The 22,017-nt window shown below is 37.7% G+C and overlaps 1 protein-coding gene across 2 annotated transcripts in view; it reads left to right on the top strand.

The window, feature by feature from the left end:
• Nucleotides 1-22,017, top strand: part of LRFN2 (leucine rich repeat and fibronectin type III domain containing 2) — a 4,336,860-nt gene that overhangs the window by 2,287,626 nt on the left and 2,027,217 nt on the right. The window contains exon 5 of one of the 2 annotated variants that reach the window (XM_044085073.1): nucleotides 11,341-11,515. The exons of the other annotated variant lie outside the window; for it this stretch is intronic. The gene's annotated coding sequence lies outside the window, so the exon portion shown is untranslated. The remainder of the gene's footprint in view (nucleotides 1-11,340; nucleotides 11,516-22,017) is intronic. 2 annotated transcript variants of the gene reach the window in all.

Genomic DNA, 22,017 nt, shown 5'->3' with positions numbered 1-22,017 from the left:
TGACACAGATATCCTCCAGAAGGGCCTCACAGAAATGGATAACTGGTGCCAGAGCCATGGCCTGAAGTTAAACGCCAAAAATGCATAGTCATACCCTTTGGGAAAAACAAGGCTACCCCTAGCTACCATATAGGTGGCAATCCACTGAGCACAGAAAAAGTCATCAGAGATCTGGGGACCCAGGTTGACAGTAGCCTTCGTTTGACACTCATGTTGCTAAAGTAGTTAGGAAAACCTTCTATATCACCCACCTGATCATGAAGGGATTCACATCTAGATCAAGGGAGGTCATCGTCCCCTGTACTCATCACTTATTAGACCTATGATTGAGTACAATGCCCGTTCGAATGTATCTGACCAGACACCTGCTGCAGCTTGAAAGGCCCCAAAAGTTCCTCACCAAAAGGATAAAGGGTCTCAAAAATATGTCTTATGCTGCCCGACTGAAAGAACTCCAGCTCTATTCAGTCTCATACCGCTTGCTCAGAGGTGACCTGTGCCTGACATATAAGGCCATGTCAAACCCAGATTTGATGAATATGCTTCACCTCAAAAAATCTAGATCCCTCAGAACCACAAGGGCGGGAGACTTAAACCTTGACACGGTTATAAATAGAACGTGCTGGAGGGACAGATTCATCACCCAGAGACTCCCTATGCTGTGGAACAAAATCCCGGTACATGTGAGGCAGAGCACCTCTCTGGTCTTGTTCAAGAGGAATCTTGACCAATGGATGGGAGATTGCAGATATACCCCAGGGATTACTTCAGCGTCACTGCTTGACAGAGGCACAGCAAAATGATAGGCATAGTTTTTATTCAAACTAAAGGGGTGGCGAAAGCCACATAACTATGGGCTAGGCTTATAAATGCCCTTGGGCAGATAGCCTAGTATGAACCTATGAACCTATGAACCTATAATACAGTAAATAAACACAGAAAAGGGTAACGCACTTGAGTGTGTAGCCTTAAACAGTAAATGCAATTAAAACTCTACAAAATTAGCAATTTAAAACTTTTTGAATGAAGCAAGGCAAGTGCACAACTGAGTCTGCATATACAGAAAGGTCTATATATACAGAAAAGCAGCTAAAACACTCTAAAACAATTCAGATGCAGTGCAACCTAGAGCACTTGAGTTGCAGCAATATTAAGGCAAATACAGTTTTAATAAATACACTAAAATATACTCTATATTTCAAAAATGTTTGAGAAGCACAGTCAGAAAACAATGAGATTCAGGCAAATTTTTTATTTTTTTGTAAGAAAGGGAGAAAAGAGGAACAGATGGAAAGAAACTAAGTGGATTGGCCTTCTCAGATGTTCTCCCTGTATTAGATAGAATGAGCTAATGACACTAGACTGGGAGGAGTGTCCCAGATTAAATTTACAGTAGGGGCAGGCAACAGCAAAGCTAGTAGCTTACACAAAGCTAGTAGCTTACACTATAGCTTTAGACAGTAAACACTACAGAAATGTTTATCACAGCAGTGAGCCACAAAATGAAAGTTTTAAACAGATAAAGGAGCATGGTGAAATACAGTGAAACTAACTATAAAGCTTTACAAACAGTGTGATAGTAAAAAAGTTATAAGTTAGGCACTGTAAGGCAGACAATTTTAGTTTAACCATGCAGATTAGTTAATAGCAATAAAATACAGTAAAAAGTATGCAGCAGGCAGTAAAAAGTGCTATATATAAATTGCTAGAAGCAATAACCAGTATAAATATGCCAAAAAACAGGATACTTATTTTATATATCTCAGATCAGAGTTGTAGTCAAGGCCCCTCCTCCACTCAGCTCAGTGTGTATAGACAGAAATCCTCTTAAAGTTAGGGCTTAAATACCAGAAGATACAACCTTTGACAACTTTTTTAAAAAAAGCTCAAAAGAACCAATGAGTTCTTACGCCAAGACCTAGACCACCCAGCCCCCACTAGCCAGCAGCCAATCAACACAATCCTGCCACAAAGGTAAAGAAAGGCTTCTGCTAATTCAAGATGTCCTGGTTATGTGCTTAGATCAATCACTGCAAAAACAAACAGGACAAAGACAGCAAATCTGAACTGGGACAATATTAAAGCTAGTAACCTACTCTCTTTTAGACAGTAAACACTACAGAAATGTTTATCACAGCAGTGATCCACAAAATTAAAGTTTTTAAACAGATAAATTAGCACAGTGAAATACAGTGAAACTAGCTATAAAGCTTTACAAACAGTGTGACAGTAACAAAAACGTAATTCTCAGGCACTATAAGGCAGACAATTTTAGTTTAACCATGCAGATTAGTTAATAGCAATAAAATAGAGTGAAAAGTATGCAGCAGACAGTAAAAAGTGCTATATATAAATTGCTAGAAGCAATAACCTGTATAAATAAGCCAAAAAAAGAGGATACATATTGTTATATATTTCAGATCAGAGTTGTTGTCAAGACCCCTCATCCATTCGGCTCAGTGTGTATTGTTGCAGATTTTTCTTCATTTTAAAATCAACTGATCATACAATTTGAGGCTTCTGGCAAAACATTCAGCATTATATTTAATAAAATAAAAGTCTTTCAAATCAACAGAAAAACATTTGTGTTGTCAAAAATAGATTACTAACTGCATTCACAAACAATACAGAAACAGATTTTCAACCACTATATTTCACTTCCTAAAACTTTTACCTGGCAGAGGAGCTTTGCAGTAGCAGGATTGATTGCATTTTCATAATTAAACTTATATAAGTCAGCAGTCATTACTTTTGGTGATGAACTCAAGCAAGGCTAATTTTAGTAGTAGATATGCTAAATAAATAAAAAAAACTGATATTTGTCATTGCTGAAGCAGCAAAAATTTCACTGATATGAATGTTTTTGAGAGTATGCCTTTAGTTATTCTTATTTAATGAGCAGCAATGTCACAGTTATATAAATATTTTTGGGAATAAGTTTTTGTTTTAAGTACCATAAAAATCGACTGCCAATCATTAGTGAACCGGAGTTCCACTGTGGCAACTGCTAACCAGGAAAAACCAAAAAAAAAAAAAAAAGAATTAATGCAGCAGTAAAGATATCAGTGTTAAGTAATTTCTAGAAGTTGTCTGAACTATTATTTTAGAGCAGAAGCAAAAGTCTTACCAACATTGATAAATTTTGAGAGCACATTTTCAAAAATGTTTCCTCAATGCAGCAGCAAAATACTCAGTGGTGTCAAGAAGTTGAGAGTCAAGTTTTTGAAAATGTTTAACTAGTGCGGTAACAGAATTATTTGTGAGTGGAATCATTTGGAATAGCATGCTTTCACCAATGCCATTTAAATGCAAGAGGAAATGTCTCAGTAAAATGACTAAGTTTGAGAACTTATATATTCATGAATGTTTTTTTTAATCTAGCAAAAAAATACCTTCAGTTATGTAAAAATTTGAGAACATGGTTTCTGAAGTGTCTGTTTATTGAAGCAGAACTCTCAGTCATTTGAATATGTTCTTAGACTATTAATGTTGCACTTATGATAAATATTTTACAATAGGCGTATATGTCCTTGTCTCATTGATATTATTACTTCTGAGAATATATTCATGAAATGCTTGAAATTGCAGACCACTCACTGATATTAATTTTAGGAAACAAGCCTTCTAACATGTTTCTTTATTATGTTAGCAGTTCTATTTTTTTGGACACGAAAGGAAGCGATTTAACTATTGCTGTTCAGCATTTGTTAATGACAAGGAATAAATGTAAATAATCAACATGACTCATTTTTCTTCAACACTGTTAATATTATTGGTATCAACTTATTAATCTTCTTCTTCTTCTTCTCTTTCGGCTGTTCCCGTTAGAGGTCGCCACAGCGGATCATCTGTTTCCATTTCTTCCTGTCCTCTGCATATTGCTCTGTCACACCAACCACCTGCACGTCCTTTCTCTCCACATCCATAAACCTTATCTTAGGCCTTCCTCTTTTCCTCTTACCTGGCAGCTCCATCCTTAGCATTCTTTTCCCAATATACCCAGCATCCCTCCTCAGCACATGTCTAAACCAATGCAATCTTGCCTCTCTGACTTTGTCTCCAAATCGTCCAACCCGAGCTGACCCTCTAATATACTGATTCCTAATCCTGTCCATCCTTGTCACACCCAGTGCAAATCTTAACATCTTTGACTCTGCCACTTACAGCTCTGACAACTGCCTTTTTGTTAATGCCACCTTCTCCAACCCATACAACATAGCTGGTTACACCACCCTCTTGTAGACCTTCCCTTTCACTCTTACTGGTACCCGTCTGTCACAAATCACTCCTGACACTCTTTTCCACCCATTCCACCCTGCCTGTACTCTCTTCTTCACCTCCCTTCCACACTCACCATTAGTCTGAACTGTTGATCCCAAGTATTTAAACTCATCCACCTTCACCAGGTCTATTCCCTGCATCCTCACCATTCTTCTATCCTCCCTCTCATTCACACACACATATTCTATCTTAGTCCTGCTGACCTTCATTCCTCTCCACTCTAGAGCATATCTCCACCTCTCCAGGGTCTCCTCAACCTGGTCCCTACTCTCACTACAGATCACAATGTCATCTGCAAACATCATAGTCCATGGGGCCTCCTGTCTGAATCTCATCTGTTAACCTGTCAATCACTATTGCAAATAAGGAAGGGCTCAGAGCTGATCCTTGATGTAATCCCATCTCCACCTTAAATGCATCTGTCACTCCCACTGGAGACTTCACCACTGTCACATTACCCCCGTACAAATCCTGTACCACTCTTACACAATTCTCTGCCACTCCTGACTTCCTCATACAATACCACAACTCCTCTCTAAGTACCCTATCATATGCTTTCCCCAAGTTCACAAAGACACAATGCAACTCCTTCTGACCTTCTCAATATTTCTTCATCAACACCCTCAAAGCAAACATTGCATCTGTAGTGCTCTTTCCTGGCATGAAACCATACTGCTGATTGCTATTAATCACCTCCCTTCTTAACCTAGCTTCTACTACTCTTTCCCATAACTTCAAGCTGTGACTGATCAGTTGTATCCCTCTGTATTTACTACAGCTCTGCACATCACCTTTATTCTTAAAAATAGGTACCAAAACACTTTTATTCCACTCCTCAGGTATCCTCTTACTTTTCAAGATTTCATTAAACAATCTGGTTAAAAACTCCACTGCCATTTCTCCTAAGCACCTCCATGCTTCCACTGGTATGTCATCTGGACCAACAGCCTTTCCATTCTTCATCTTCTTCATAGCTGTCCGTACTTCCTCCTTGCTAATCTGTTTCACTTTCTGATTCACTATCCCCACATCATCCAACCTTCTCTCCCTCTCATTCTCTTCATTCATCAGCCCCTCAAAGTACTCTTTCCATCTGCCCAACACACTCTCCTCATTTGTGAGTACATTTCCCTCACTATCCTTTATCACCCTGACCTGCTGTACATCTTTCCCAGCTAGGTCCCTCTGTCTAGTCAATCGGTACAGGTCCTTTTCTCCCTGTTTAGTGTCCAACCTTTCATACAACTCTCCATATGCCTTATCCTTAGCCTTCGCCACCTCTCTCTTTGCTATGCACCTATTGTCCTTATACACCTGTCTATTTTCTTCATCTCTCTGACAGTCCCACTTCTTGTTTGCCAGCCTCTTCCTCTGTATACTCTCCTGTACTTCCTTATTCCACTACCAGATCTCCTTGTCCTCCTTCCTCTGTCCAGATGTCACACCAAGCACCTTTCTAGCTATCTCCCTTACCATCTCTGCTGTAGTTACCCAGCTGTTTGGTAACTCTTCACTGCCCCCCGGTGCCTGTTTTAACTCTTTCCTGAACTCCACCTCACAATCACCCTTTTTCAACTTCCACCATTTGATCCTTGGCACTGCTCTCACACTTGTACTCCTGTTCTTGATCACCAACGGCATTCTACAGACCACCATTCTATGCTGCCTAACTACACCTTCCCCTGTCACCACTTTACGGTCTCCAATCTCCTTCTGACTGGCTGTCCTGCATAGGATATAATCCACCTGTGTGCATCTTCCTCCACTCTTGTACGTCACCCTATGCTGCTCCCTCTTCTTAAAATATGTATTCATCACAGCCATGTCCATCCTTTTCACAAAATCCACTACCATCTAACCTTCTGCATTCCTACCCTTAACACCATACCTGCCCATCACTTCCTTATCCCCTCTGTTCCCTTCACCAATATGTCTATTGAAATCCACTCCAATCACCAGTCTCTCATCCTTGGGTACACTCACCACCACTTCATCCAACTCACTCCAAAGGTTTTCTGTCTCATCCATCACACACCCAACTTGCAGAACATATGCAGTAACAGCAGTCATCATTACACCATCAATTTCCAGCTTCATAAACATCACTCTATCCGACACTCTTTTCATCTCCAAAACACTCTTGGCATACTCATCCTTCAGAATAACCCCTACCCCATTTCTCCTGCCATTCACACCATGATAGAACAATTTGAACCCACCTCCTATACACCTGGCCTTACTCCCCTTCTACCTGGTCTCTTGCACACACAATATATCAACCTTCCTTCTCTCCATCATATCAGCTACCTCTCTCCCTATACCAGTCATACTGCCAACATTCATGGGTTCATAGGTTAGTACTAGGCTAACTTCCCTTGTGAGCCATTGTAAGCCTAACCAATTATCCCTTGTGAGACTCAAACCCTGCAACTTATGTTTGTAAGGCATACACCTTAACCATTAGGCCACCCTCCCAACCCCTTTAAAATATGCATCTTTAATCTGTAAAGATCTTTCCAGTAGTGAGAATCAAACCTTACAACCTGTGGTTGAAAGGCATACACCTTAACCATTGTACCACTTGGCCTTTCGAAGTTGTTCCTGTCACTACTACACTCCTAACCTTCTTCCTCTCTTTCTGCTTTCAGGCATGCCTTCTCCCTCTTCTCCCTCTTCTTCTCCTTTGGCCAACAGTAGCCCAATTTCCACCAGCACCCTGTTGGCTAACAGTACTGGTGGAGGTCGTTGTTAACCTGGGCCTCTACTGATCTGGTATGGAAATCTGTATTGTTGTCCGCTTATGTAATTTTGCAGAGGTTTTATACCAGATGCCCTTCCTGATGTAACCCTCCCCATTTATTTGGGCTTGGGACAGGCACGAAGAAATGCACTGGCTTGCGCATCCCCAGTCGCTGGGTTGGTATCCACTTATTAATAAATGTGAATATCTATTCATTGCTACTATGGCACTTGAATTATTTCAGCAGGTTGTCATAAATTTTGACACAGTCAAGTTAGGCTCCCATATCTACTTTAATCTGTCATTGCAGAGACATTTTGCAGAGAGATTTTATCTTGAAAATACAGTTTGCTGATGTATCTTTTCGTTTTTCTTTATAGTTAACATATTAGCCTGGTAAAGAGAACACGGCAGTTAAATCTACTTTCGGCATTCTTAGTCTTTGCACATCAGATAATGGGCTGCTTTTGATTATGGCTTATGAGTCAACTTTCATAGCAATTGAAACAAAAGATTGTAGTTCCCCAAAAGGTAGTAAACACTAGAGAATCATATGACATGTGAACTTCTGTTCAGTCAGTGTATGTTTCAGCTTAATACATATGCAGGTGGATGTACTGAAACTTTTATTTGCAGTTTGAATGAGACTGGATTAGAAAGTTCACTGATCACCCAATTGTGCATCAATGTTTTAGTCATTTTGCGATGGGGCTACTTTTCCCTCTGCTTTGCATTGTGACTGAGCCATGCCCTGTAGTCTTAAAGGAGAGAGTGGAAAATCACCAACCTTCAAACAACAGTAAATGACAACATACCACCCATCAAGGAATGGTTAGAGGATTGAGAACATCCCTATCCAAGTTCAAGTATTCTAGTTTAGGCCTCCTAAATAATTTTAGAGGACAGTGCAGGCAGTATGAGGAAAAAGACAGGACACTATGGCTGCTGAAGCATAAATTATTGCAGTTATAATAAAAAAATGATGACTTTGAAAATAGATTGCTGTGTTCCACTATCATATTGATTAACACTGTCCATGAGTTGGAAATGCTCAGTCAGGTACAGTTCATAGCCATAATGTACAAAGATTCCTTTGAAATGCAGACCCAATGATAGTGGAGAGTGCATATCAGTTTAATTGTGGTAGTCTTAGTACTTGTAGCTCAAGTCTAATCCCTGGCACTACAGCCATCTAGATTATGAGAAAGTTATTTAAAAACAAATTTAATTTGATCGAGTTTAGAGCTTCATCTTAAAACCACTATAATCCACATATTCATAGAGAATTCTGTAGAATCCACAAACCTTACTACTATGAAAAGAAATGCAACCAGCATCTAATGCATAACAGCAGGCTAGAGTATTGCAAGACATATTAGAGAGTGATTTGCAAATGTATCCCAGAAGACAATCAGCTAGGCACTGAGCCAGGTTACATTTAAGCCAGCTCACTAACCAGGAATTAACAGGTAGATACTGAGCAGAAAGGGTTGGTGCAGGCTGTGTGCAGGGCATAACCACACTACATATATGCTCACAATCTGAGGGGTAAACCTGTGATGATAGAAGCAAAAGTGCGCCTGAGTCTGGGTATACTGGAACATTTCATAGGCTTAATGGAGATGCCATTAGAGTGTTCCAGACTGCTACCAGTCACACTATCTCATAGATCCTGACATCAATGTGCAACAAGGTGGATGAATATATATCCATATCCCAACAAAACCTATAGAATGTAGAACTGTCATGCACAAATTGTATAACATAGCCAACGTCCACCATGTCATGAGTGCAATAGACTGAACCAACAACCAGGATAAAATCCCAGTTGTACCTGATGTTGAGCAGTACATCAATAGAAAGGGTTTGCCATCTTTGAATTCTCAGGTGGCGTGCTCCCAGATGGCCTCATTACTAATATGATAACCCACCACAGTAGTGTGCATCATCCTGCAGTATGGAGGGAAAGTGGTCTAAGGGCCACTTTCCTACATGTTGAATGTGCTGAGGGACTACTTATCTGTAACTACAGGACCACAACTATGATGTCAACAGTAAACATGAGTACTAAATATGTGTTTCTCCTTCCTAGAAACAGGTGACTGCAGTTTTCCACTGGGCACTTAGCTAATGACACCATACAGAACCCTATTGACCCTTGCTAAAGATGCATACAACACAGCACACACAGTGACATGAAACACCGTTGAGTGTGTGTTTGCCATGCTGAAAGCAGGATTCAGATGTCTGGACATACCTTTAGGTGTGGTACAATACAAGGCATTGCAGATGGTTATCATGTGTGTCATGCTACACAACATAATAACAGCAAAACATGGTGGCTTGCCAGCTGCAGGTGTGGGTGACCTAGCTAAAGAATCCCAGATGTCTGATAATGGCATATCAGCACTGTCACAGAATGAGCAGGATGAAAAAGGGGTGAAAAGAAATAGGTTTGGACATTGTACACAGGCTAACCAGTAATGTTCATGTGTTGATCCACAACAGCAGCATAGACTCCAACAAATAGAAAGAAACCATTAGCTGTCCACATTGAACATCATGCAAAACATAAGCATAAGGTATATCAGTAAGAAAATACACATCACTCAGCAAGGAACACATTTGGATGTATACAGAAGAAACATCTCCACAGGAAGTCTCTCTCTCTGTCTCTCTCTCTTTGCAAGGTGCATCACCAAATAGAACATATGGGTTCTTATGTTCATAGGGGGATACTAGGCTAATGGCCCTAAGGTCTTTAGAAGCCTAGCCAAGTTCAACGCTTGCTCCCTTAAGGGTCTAGAGATAAGGTCTATGTTATAAGCAGATCTAAATCAGAACCAATTGCCCCTATCCAAGAGGGACACAAGTAAACCCCCTAGGGTGAATTTGTGGTTTTGCATCCAATTGTCCAAGTTACGCCTAAAAAGGGTTAATGAGGGGCTCTGCTTAATGTGTATTGGAAGTTTATTCCAGAGGAGAGGCAATCTCTTTGAGACATATCTGTCTCTAGCAAATCCTCAGGTCCTAAGGTCTTAAGGTCCCTAGAGTGAGTGAATCATGTACTATCTGACTAACAAATATGCAGCATTTCCATTAAGGTAAGATCAGAGGTTATTCTGTATGCAAGACACAGGTTGCCTATGAGTAGTCTATACAATACAGAGTATAGTGACAGTGATTTCAGTCTGTCCATGTAAGATGTGCTGAAGACCATGACATTTCTGTGTGATGAACCTTTGAGGTCTCTCCAGTTGCTGCAGGTGTCTTTTTAGGTACATACTAAAGGGAGCATTGTACTGTATTATTGGCCTGACAAAGGAAGAGTACGGAGGTGCTTATGAAGTGAACAACATAGATGGCCTTCCTTAGCAGCATGGAGACATGGTGATCAAAAGTAAGGTTGCTGTCAATCTGTGTGCCCAAATTTCTCACCACTGATTTAGAGTTTAGGGGGTTATTAATATGGTAATCTGCTGGGACAGTGTCTTTGCTAAAGGGGATGATAATGCATTTTTTTGCATTGTGTTTAAGAAGGGAGAGGTGCAAAGCATTGTGGTCTGTTGACCATCTCCTTCCTTGCTATCAAATATTGCACACCATTAGAATACACCAGAAATGAAGCCAGTTATTAAAGTCAGTCATCTTTTATTGATATTGTGGCATCATCCTTGGAGAAGGTAAAATGCTGCTCAGTGTTAAGCTCATACCAGCCTGAGACGCATATTCCAAGTGCTCTATGATCTTTCTCTTCATATAGTCTAGGGAGGTAAGTCTCAGGTCATTTACTTCCACATGGACTATGACTGAGTCATATTGGTAATTGTGGTCCACTGACCTGAGTGCATGCATAATGTGGCAGATGCTAGCCCCTTACTGTAACTTTTTCCTTACTCAGCCTGGTGAGAGGGACATCAGTGTGTCTCACAATGGAATTTCCAATGACTATAATGTTGGATTGTGTGGTGACTTTCCTTATGGGCTTAGAGGTAGAGGCTCCATGAAATGTAGCTCTATGTGTTGATGTGGGTGGCTTTTACTGCTGTTTTTATTTACTGTGTGGATGATGACTAAGATATACTGTGTGTTCATTCAGAGCATGTTTCTGTGTTGTAGATACCTGCAAATTAGACAGTTTTAGCAATTTAGTACAGAGCAGGGTGACAGCCATAGCATTACTGTAATATGATTAGTGCTTACACAAACAACAGTCAGGTTTTGTTCAGTACAGTTTAGAGTTGTGATGCACTTAGAAACCATCTGAAAACTGATGCATTTGGTCATGTTGCTTTTTCCTATTTCCTTATGTGCTACAGGTCAACACTTTGAGTGATGCATTTCTCATATGAACATGTTTAGCTGTTCAAGCTGTTTTCTGGAAGTGTTTTCAAGGAAGTCCTCATATTGATGATGTGGTTCTTTGCATGCATCCTCCCACCTAACTGTTATCCAAGAAGTACTTATACAGTATATACTATGCTTCCCACACAGGTAAGGCCATTTCTTTTCTACTTGGAGACTGTGGATCCTTGACAGGGAGGTAGAAAATCAATATGCTAAATAACTCAATAAAAATACCCGCACTATATTCTTAGAAATGGAAAAACACTAAGGTTTCCATTTTATATCTGTGGTATATGTTGTTCAGTAGTCATAATGGATTGGATGAAACACTGTCACTTCTTGCTAGATGTAAGAGAGTTGTAGAGGTCTTTGAAGCAAGTAATTAAAAATAAATGTATGGCATCAAACTCTGTGTTTTGTTGTTGGTAGAGTTTAACAACTTTGGAATGGCTGGTTCAGTGTTGGATAGGTAAAATCTGCAATGGTTAATTCAGTGCTGGTTCAGTGCTAGATAGGTAAAATGTATGTTGAAAACAGAAGAAGGTGATTAAGGACTCTAGCATCATAAGTATCATTGTCTTATGCAATACTCCTGTAGGCAGCATACCCATAACTCATTTCTAAGGCATAAATGTAGACACCGTACAGTTTTTATAGACTGGTGTATTAAGGGTCTTATTTTCATTTGTCTGCATTTTAGAATCATCTGTTGAGATCATAATTGCTGGTCTCAAACTTGCAAAGGATATCAGGAGACACAACAAGCCACACTAAAGTGCATTATGAGAGTTATGAACCTCTGATAAGTGAAGTGAGACAAAGGCACCATTGGGTCTATATCATAACATCGAAGTTCTTTAACATCAAATGTTATTATATTGAACCCTAAACACCGAAGTGTGAAAATATCGAACAGACAGAATAGTGAATTTTTTCCCAAGGAAAAAATTTGCTATTCCAAGAAACATACACACAGCACAAACACACACAAAAAACAGCCATCCACAAACATACACTTAAAATCCTACACTTAAACTAAACTGTACATACAGTGCTAGCTATCCACTTACCTTAACCCAACCCTAACCCTAAGGTCCGTCACTATCACATACTCACCTCACCCGCGCCCTAACCCTAACTCACCTAACCCGCCCCTAACCCTAACCTACACACAATCGCACACTTACCTGAACCTGTGCCCTAACACTAACGTCCACACAACTGCACACATACCTGACCCACTCCCTAACCCTAACTCACCTAACCCACCCCCTAACCCTAACCTACACACAATCGCACACTTACCTGAACCTGACCCGTAATGCTCCAACATATTGAATGCTGAAAACAGTGAAGCCACAGCAATGGCTCAATGAATTCTTTCCCTGGGAAAGAATTGGATGTCCTGCACCTTCGCTGTTTTCAGCGTTCGACATTACAGGTTCGATATTATAACATTTGATGTTAGAGAACTTCGATGTTATAATATAGACCCGGCACCATTTTGTCTTTAAATACCACCGGCTACTATACTTCTGTTTCATCAACGAGAATTCTTTGTCTTTTAAAATTTCCTCTACATTTTAATTTCTGAAGCAGCTTTATATTTTTTTACCTTTCTAACAATTCCTTCATTTCCTTTATTCTGGTGGTTCTGGTGTATCCTCATCCCATTATTTAGCAAGCTATCAGGGATCAACTAGACGCTTTTTTAACCAACCAGGCAAATGATTCCTACTTCCTTAATATACATGACATTTGCAGGTTCCTGTGTTCAGTTATAAAGCTCATGGCCTAATGGGCTTCGAGAAGCTTGATTATTTTAATCACAATGTGAAATGACTTAGAGCAATGCTAACCCATTACTTCTGTATACCATAGGGTGAAATTTTTTCCATAATCTTTGACTACATTTTTATATTGTACCTATCATGTTTTTCTTTTCTACTAATATTTATTTTAGTGTGCTTAGTATTTACTTATTAGAATTAGGTTTTCCAGTCTAAAGTTATGTCCTCTGTCAGGTGTGTCACCCACAAGACATATCACCGCTAAGTATTCTGAAATCTTCCTGGACACACAAGCATCACAAGTCTAGGATTCAAATGTCCAGACATTGGACAACTAGGATGAAATAATTTCCCTTTCCTGTACAGACAAATGCACTATAGGTTTATAGGTAGATACTAGGCTATCAGCCATGGGGCCTTTAAAAGCCTAGCCAAAAAGGTTTCCTGGCTTTTGCCACCCAACAATATAAAGTAAATATTATGAAAAATAAATTGGACTTTAGGGCTATCAGCATGTACAAGAGCATCACACCTCAGTTAGGAAAACATCCTACATAAACTAAAACAGGACATCACTAGTCTAATAATTAATAAAGATGGAGGGGACATTTTGGCTGGGATAAGCAATGATTTCAAATACTCTTCTGGTTTCTCACTTATTACTTCCACCATTGTTAGCTTGTTAAGCACATGTGTTCTATGACAAAGTATCTGGCAAATCCTTTTAATAGGTAGAACCAGACTGGCTCAATAAAAGTTACTTATTTAAATGTCAGAAATCAAACTGCTGAGTGTTGACAGAGCAACAAAAAAAAAAAAAAAAAAAGGATTTACTATTCTGGAGAAGTACGAATATTGAACATTGTTCTTCTCATTTAAACTTCTTTTTTGTAAAGGTAAAGCCCACCTGCACACAGTGGTATGAGGTCATCCCCTCACATCTCCCAAACTTATATGTATATCTATCTATCTATCTATCTATCTATCTATCTATCTATCTATCTATCTATCTATCTATCTATCTATCTACCTATTTAAATGTACCATCTTCGAGATTGCCATACCTCTGAGAGAAGGGAATGTTCAGGGAAATGACAATCTTGGATTTGGTGTATGTTTTTTGGATAGTTTCTGTGTTTCAGGACTAGCTCTAGCAGGTCCAAAAATTTCAATGGGATACCCAACACAGACCATAAGCTTACAACAGACTTGGATGCCACTGTCATGGCCAACTGTATGGAGGAGAATATTAAAGCCCATGGTGCTGTATGGTCTTCCACAGACTTATGTTTCTCCTACTATCCTCTCTACTCTTACATCTACCTTAAAATAACTATACTGCAGTTTAGTCTTAAAAGAGATGCTGATAGACGTCCAGATTATTTGCTACCAAATCCTTGCAGTGATCATGTGGCCCTAATAATTTAAAATCTATCAGATTAATTAGCTTAAGAATTAAACTGTCAGTTAATGCCCTGACCACCAGATGTCTGAGTTGCCTTCCTTCATTGTTCTCATACATCCAGATAATTTTTAATGGATGTATAACTACAATCTGATCAGTATGTAATGAGCACACTGTTCAGTCCAGTTGTATAGAATTAGAGTTTGGTAAATATTTTGCCATCATTTTCAGACCTTATCTTTCCTGGGTCATAAAAAGTTATGGCATTGAGCCTAGGCCTGCTATTTGGCTAAAGGCATATATGCTGAGCAATAAGATCTGGTTCCCACACTCATAAAGGTTTAAAGCAGAATTGTCCATATTCCTCTCATACTTGATCCCTTTAACAAATATCTTAGCCATCTTGTTTTCTTTCCTGAATTCATACTCAGCTTTCTGAATCCCTCTAGTGTATCTTTTACAAATGATTGTCTGATGTTGCTGACTCCAGTCTGCCTCAGACCTCTTGCGCTATAACAAATTCAGATTATTTCCTGTACCTCTGTACTGCATCGAAAACATGAAAAACAATATGTCTTTTATATATTAGGCTCATCATTGTCTGCCCATTCTATAGTGTGTTTCTCAGTAGGCTTTGCTGGCTAAATTCCTCGTATTCTTGTTGTATTATTTTTAATAACTCAAAGGTGACTGTCAATTAAATGTGTGATGTACTAATGCTAAAATGGATAAAATATTATCAGGATGTTGTTTTTTATTTTAAATTTCCAGTCAGCATAAAAATAGTATACATGCAGTGCCTACTATAAATACCTTGGTTGTTACAGCTTTCCATCCTATAAAAAGCTATCATTAAGAAAGATCCAGAATAAATCATTATTTTCTAGTCAGCCAAGCAAATGAGAAGTGCTAGTTCTACCTTCTTTTCTCTCGGACAAGATGGGGCATGAATGTTACCTATATCCCTGTTTATTTAATGGCCTGTTCTTTGATTGCCTCCATTTTGAAGATGCGCAGTCCCCATATATGGATATGACATTAGGAGGGCTAATTGAACTATAGTAGAAAACTTAGCTAACATCCTATAGATGACCCATTTTCCTAGGCTGGTATCTATTAAGAATATAGTATTTGTGGGAATACCTACTATGCATTTGTGATTTTTGGAAGTTCTCATTCATCAACTTTACTTGGTGGAGACCGTGTTATTGACTCATGACAGGAATTTGACCACAACTACAGCATCCACTCCAAATATTGTTGGCATTGCCAGAAGGTAAAGCATAATGTTGAGGAATGCTGGCATACCTTAAGTAGGCACCTTGTATATAAATCATGGGTCTACAAAATCCATTCAGCCATCTATAGAAACAACAGCTTATTTCCCAGACATGCAATGAGGTGACCAGTCCAGTGGAGGACATATACTGAAGCATTGCCCATATGTGCTTTTGTAACTGTGTAATTTATATTTATAATGGGATTCCATATATATGGCTCTATCTATCTATCCCCCTATATATATTTCTCTAACTATATACTGTGTGTGTGTGTGTGTGTGTGTGTGTGTGTGTGTGTGTGTGTGTGTGTGTGTGTGTGTGTGTGTGTGTGTGAGTGTGTGTGTATGTGTGTATGTTTATGTGCTTGTGTGGTTGTGGGTATGTGTGTTTTAAATGGCATTGCTTCATCACCATATCATCAATGCATCACTGTCATCATTTCTTTGTCATTTCTGTCCAATTTGCTGGGTGGAAATGTTATAACTCCCATTCTTTTGTCAATATGAAAACTACTGGTAAATGGTGTTTTTTTACCTTCAGAAGATTTCAAAGGTGTGTCATAGTTGTTGTTGGGTGTGAATATATCTGTATCACTCTCTTTATAAATATACAGATAAAAATATACAGAGATATATGTATATATAATTCTGATATAAATTGATAGCTATAGATAGAGATAATTATATAATAATTTATATATATATATATATATATATATATATATATATATATATATATATATCAAGCAATCTATCTATGTATATAAAGCTGTAGACAGATAGATATAATATATATGAGGATACTCACTAATCTGTCAGAATGGAATCATTTCTTGAAGTTTGTCCTTATATCAAAGCAGGATGAAATGCAATGCCCCTCACCAACAGTGGATCAAAACTTCAAAAAAATTTGAAATAATATTCTCCTTCAAAGAATGGTCCATAGCCAGATACAGAACAGCAAGGCTTCTGTACCCTCTGGCATGGAATAGGTCAAGGCTTTGCTAACAATCATAACTAACCAAATGATTTTACTATAATTAAGGTGCTAACATTTCTCAATTGTTCTAGATTAATTCACTGCCAAATAAGATGTCTTCCACTGTGAGTGTTCTATTAGAATATAGATGCAGGTCCAGATTCCATAAACTTCAATGGATTACTCTGAGTTCTGTGCTAGATTGTGACAAGTTAAGTCATACGCAAATGTACCCAGTCTATGGATAGTATCTCCACGCAATGCAGACACAACAAATGACCTGCAACTTTAGTGCCACCACAGTTAGTCATGGAAAATCATATTTAAGGAAAAACAGTTCAGAAAGCAGCTTATGTGGTTTACCTATAGACATCTATGTTAGGTATACAAGCTGCCGAACAAAAAATAAACACAGAACGTTAATAATCCCTGTGTCTTGAGACGAACCTGTCCAAAAACCCGCAATTCAGAAGCTTAGTCCAACAAGCAAATCCCTCAGGAAAAGATGTAAATAAGTCAACGAGGTCTAAAAACAAACTGGAAATTTATTGTACAAATATAAAATTAAATCTAAAATAGTGTCCAAGGTTAAGCGCTTTCACTTGCTAAATAGCAAGCATCTTCAGAACAGTGTAAAACAGACCTCTCAACATTTAAATAAACTTTTTGGCGCCAACATACAAAACACTTTTTCTTAAAGGCATAAGACACCAATAAGTTACACAGTTGTGCAGAACCTAATGTCATGTCATACAAATGTCCCCGATCTGTACTATTCTTAATATAAATATAAATACAATGCATAATACAATCTAAAAAATTATGTATATATGTAAAATTCCTGTTTATGTATGAATTATTTCTGACATATTCTATCAAAACTGTTCTATGAAAAATCAAACGAATGAACGATATGTAATATCCAGTGTATATAACTATCCTAAATCTAACAAGTAAAACCTATAACTAAAATATGCCATGAATATGTTATAACAATAATATAAGGCAATGATAATTGTTGATGTCTTATAATCGCAAAATAACTTCTAAAGGTACCAATAAACCATTAATTCAGCCCATGACTAGCAAAGGTTTAATAGAAATTACATCATTAAGTCCTGGTGGGGTTGAAGAATCCAATAGTACCTGCCACCAATATTCTTTGTATGATAACAGGCCCTTGAAGTCCCCCCCCCAATATCTATTTGAACACTGTCAATAAAAGCGAACTTAAAATAATGCTTGTCTCCACATTTTTTAATATGCCTATAAAGGGCATTCCTTTCATCTTTTGTCCTTATACTATATAAAAGAGAATATATCCGCTTATTGAATTTCCTCTCCCTTTTTCCTATATAAAATCCTGAGCATTCCATGCATTTAGCCATATATACGATCATCTTAGTACAACAATTACCTTGTTTGAATTTAATTTTTGTGCTGTTTACATTCTCAAGTACTAAACTTTTTTTCCTGGAGAATATAGCTGCACTGTTTACAATTTCTGCATTTTTTAGTACAAGTGTCTTGTGATAGTGGTTTTAAATTACTTTTCTCTAAACATTTCTTAATGTTATACCCCATCTTGAACACAAATCTGGGTCCTGTTCCTAATATACTGACTAATTCCTCATCAGTAGAAATAATGTTCCAGTTAGTAATCAAAATGTTCTTAACTTTACCAATATATGGTCAATATTCCAACACACAACATTTCCCATATGGTGATCTATCCACTAAAGAATGCACTGCTGTGTCATCAGTCACTCCTAATTCAAAATATAAACACAACAAAAGTTTATATTTACTTGTCCATCCTTGAATGACCAACTGACTAACTCTAGCCATCATCTTATCATCATATCCTCTTTCCTTAAACATGGTCATTATAAGTGCTACTTCCTCTATCATATCTTTATACACAGAAGTAATTCTAATGGCATGAATAATCTGCCCCTTATAAATATTAATAAACCTATTCCTGGGATGGTTGCTTGAAAATTCTAAATAACTATTAGAAAAAGTATTTTTTTCTGTAAATTCTTGACTTGAACCCAGATCCCATTTTAGAAACACATGTGTCCAAGTAGGGTACACCATGATCATTCCTATGAAAAGTAAATTTGAGATAATTACTACTCTGATTGAGATATTCTAGGAATTGATCCAGAAGGTCAGAACTCCCTTCCCATAAAATATATATATCATCTAGATAATGGGAATAATATTTAACATATTGTATAAATTGACTGTTAAACACCTTGTTCTCTTCCCAATCTAACATAACCAGATTGGCGAAAATGGGAGCACATGCTGCTCCCATGGCAACGCCCCTGGTTTGTCTAAAGAGTTCTCCCTCAAATTGAATGTAATTATATTCAAGAACAATTGACATCATGTCCATTAATAAGCATGCTTTATCCCATTTAAGGTCTGCATATTTATGTATGCTATTAGCAAATGCCTCTAAACCTTCAGTTTTGGGAATACAGGAAAAGCGGTCTGCAACATCTATGGTTACAAATAACAAATTATTTCTTCTAAAAATGTAGGATATTTTTTCAAAAATTCCCATGAATCTTTCGTCATATGTGGTATTTTGTTATAGATATGTTTCAAGTGAAAATCAATAAATAAACCCATAGGGAAGGTTTTGGAGTAACTGCCCGAAATAATAGGTCTAAATGGGGGGTCATTTATATCTTTATGGACTTTGGGAATTCCCACTATAGATGCTAACTTGGGATATTCCACTTTTATGTAATTATAAGTGTCTATAGTAATTCTGTTGTCAATCAGAAATTCTTCTAAATGTAAATCAATCCTTCGATAGGCAATATTTATCTCATTCAAGGAGACAATTTTATAGTTCCCCAACATATGTAATAAATCATATAGTTTAGTAGAATAAACTGTACTGTCAAAAATGACAATACCACCCCCTTTGCCGGGTTTCATTACCCTAATACTATCATCATTCCTTAAATCACTAAGGGCCTTTTGTTCACCCAAGGATAAATTGTAGTTAATCCTTTTTCCACTAATATGATTGTATAATCCATATACCTGTTGTGTAACAGATTTATCATAGATTGATATAATAGGGTGCATGGGGGGGTACAAATGTACTCTTCTTTTTTAACCCTTTACAAATGTTGTCTTGCTTACTAATGTCCCTGATATAGTCCTTAAACATGACACTTAAATTAAGTTTCCTTATATATATTTTCAATCTCACTGATGTAGTCAACAAGTCTAAATTTTATAGTAGGGATGAATTTCATACCTTTAGAAAATAAAGAATATTGGGTGTGAATAATATGTCCTGTGCAGATTACTTCAAAGCCCTGTCCCTGTACTCAATCTCCTACAGAATACTGAGTGGTGATCTATGCCTAACTTACAAGGCATTCTCTCATACAGCCATGATGGATCTCCTACACATTTGCAAAATAAACGACACTAGAATTACCCAATCTAAGGATCTAAACCTTATCGGCGACATACAAACAACATGTTGGAGGGACAGGTATGTGTCTCAGAAATTATCACTTATCTGGAACAGATTACCCAGCAGAGCTCTTCTCTAACCCTCTTCATACCCAATTTAAAATAATAGCTGTATAATTGCAAATCCACCCCTGACTTGTCACCTGTGGCCTTTATTGACAGGGTCAGTTTGTAGATACCCTAAGGCACAGGCATATACCAAAGTCATTCTAGCCCATGGGCAAATGATAACTGTGAAAATCAGAGCATGAGTGACCAGGTTTAAAAAGGCTGTAGGGCCATTAGCCTTGTAACCTCCTGTGAGCCTATGGAAATGTATGCACTGTATGGACATTAACACATTAGCCTTCATACCAATTTTATCCCTAATTTCATAAAACTGGCCCACCCTTTCCATTCTTATTCTCTTCTACTCGCTTACTATAAGTACAACTACTTTCTATCCTTCACTGCAGTATTTATTCTAATGCTGCCACATTTTCTTATCATGCATATTTTTACTGACCTACATTTTCTGCACATATATATATATATATATATATATATATATATATATTACAATTATCACTGTAGTTTATTGTCTGTTCTTCAGTTGTTGAAGTTCCCACCCACAAACACTTCAGATTATACAGGCTCATATTATCAGACTTACTACATACATAGGCACTGTACAATAGAGTATGTGTGCTGTATCTTTAAGAAGCCTTTCAAGAACTGAACGTGCATATAAATAGCCAGCACATGCTATAGCTTCAGTGCCAGTTTTAGAGTGCAGCCAGACAGTGAGCATATATGAGTACAATAGCTAGTTTGTTTAAAAGTTTATCACTTGAAGTTATTAAGCCTCAGTCCTGATGTGTTTGTATGTAATGAACAGAACCCATGAAGTCTACTCTGTTGTATCCTGAATAGATGAGCTACATGGTGACAGAAGCAGGATTCCAGTGACTGATATTCAGAGCTATGAGGTGCACAGTTAACAGTGAAGGTAAACTAAGAGAAATGAGCACAAAAAAGAGACAGAAAAGAACCAAAAGTAACGAAAACTTGCACGAGCAGTTTGTTTTATAAAAAAGATAAAACAGAGCATTACAAGTGCATAAACTGCATTATTAACAAGCGAGGGGCACAAAAAGTTTATTAATTAAGCAAAATGCTTAAGATTAAGATACTTGATAAAATGATTGTCAGAAAAGCGCATCAGGGGGTTTAAATTGCCTCAGAATCGTGAAACGAGTATGTTTAAAGCAAAACAGGCATGTTTAGAGTAAAATGAGCATAAGAAAAGTACAATGGGGATGAAAAGAGATTAAATGAACAAAACAAATATAATAAGGGCAAAAAGGACTCATTAAACATAAACAAAGCAAGGCAACTGCATATTTTTGGCAAAGTGCTGTGTTTTGGCATAACTACTATTTCGTATTGTATTCAGGGCATAACTAGAATTATTCAAATTATATGAAAGTGTGTAACAGTGTGTGCTTATTATTGTGCATTTATTCTGAAGAGTTTATTTGTGTGCAAAGTGTAGTTGAAATACAGCCATTTCGAGAAGTTTCTTCTGCTGGGTGTGTCTATTCGTAAAGTGCCGCCATTACAGAGTGTTTCTTGCTCTGTAAAGAGTTATTTAACAAAATACCGCCATTTTAGTGAACTTTCAGTATGCTGTGTACTGTTTATTTG

The sequence above is a fragment of the Protopterus annectens genome, chromosome 1.part1 (assembly GCF_019279795.1).
Source record: "Protopterus annectens isolate FY-2018-M chromosome 1.part1, PAN1.0, whole genome shotgun sequence".
Classification (NCBI taxonomy): domain Eukaryota; kingdom Metazoa; phylum Chordata; order Ceratodontiformes; family Protopteridae; genus Protopterus; species Protopterus annectens.
This window is presented reverse-complemented; position numbering and strand designations above follow the sequence as displayed.